This window comes from Polyodon spathula, unplaced genomic scaffold, assembly GCF_017654505.1.
Source record: "Polyodon spathula isolate WHYD16114869_AA unplaced genomic scaffold, ASM1765450v1 scaffolds_3060, whole genome shotgun sequence".
NCBI lineage: Eukaryota > Metazoa > Chordata > Actinopteri > Acipenseriformes > Polyodontidae > Polyodon > Polyodon spathula.
The window spans coordinates 1-1,000 of record NW_024474524.1 but is presented as its reverse complement, the minus strand read 5'-3'; the positions used below and the strand labels follow the sequence as shown (position 1 = coordinate 1,000).

The 1,000-nt window shown below is 40.0% G+C and overlaps 1 non-coding gene across 1 annotated transcript; it reads left to right on the top strand.

The window, feature by feature from the left end:
• Positions 1–414: 414 nt before the first annotated feature.
• Positions 415–487, top strand: trnam-cau. Its single transcript has one exon. It is a non-coding gene; the product is annotated as a tRNA-Met (tRNA).
• Positions 488–1,000: the final 513 nt, after the last annotated feature.

Below are 1,000 nucleotides of genomic sequence, written 5' to 3'. Positions count from 1 at the left end.
TTAACTACAGTGCTCCGCTCTACCAGCAGATTTATTGAAGGAAGACTGGGTACTTGCTCTTTGAGGAAAATACATAGTTCAGAAAAGGCTGGAAAGAAAAAGCATGCAATGGAGAATAAGGTCATCGATCCCGCTTCTTCTCACATGCTAAACGAAGGCTCTACCATTTGAGCTAATTCCCCCACACTTGAGCAGGTATGACATGTGGCTACCCAGAGCCAGATGATAAATATTCTCTTATTTGACACTGATGTTGATGATGATGTTGTTGTTTCAATTGATAGTCTGACCTCAGATCAGAAGATTGTAGGTTCGACTTCCGCCTGGCTCACGACTTTTCTTCTATGCGTATTTTCCCTGAGCTTTTGAAATTTGAAAGACAGCATTGATATACGGCAACTTCAAAGTGTCTCTGCCTCCTTAGCGCAGTAGGTAGCGCGTCAGTCTCATAATCTGAAGGTCCTGAGTTCGATCCTCAGAGGGGGCAGCTGCTCTTTTTGGCTATATACTATTTTACATCTGTTGGAATGAAACTCAAATAAGACCAGCTTGAACATTTTCCATGTTGTTGCCCTTTCAGACAGTTGTTGCCTTAGGTTTCATTCCTTCTTTTTGTCCCTCATTACCAGTTAAAGCAGGTTAAAAAAAAAGTATCGTCCTTAGTTACATAGATAGTTCAGAAAAGGCTGGAAAGAAAAAGCATGCAAAGGAGAATAAGGGCATCGATCCCGCTACTTCTCACATTCAAATCAAACGCTCTACCATTTAAGCTAGCTCACAACACTTGACCAAGTATGACATGTGGCTGCAGAGAGCAAGGTAAAAAATATTCTTTTATTTGAAGAAGAAGAAGAAGAAGAAGAAGAAGAAGAAGAAAGAAGAAAGAAGATGATGAGGTTAAAAAAAAAGTTGTTTCAGACATTTGTTGCCATTTCAGACAGTTGTTGCCTTAGGTTTCATTCCTTCTTTTTGTCCCTCATTACCAGTTAAAGCTGGTTAA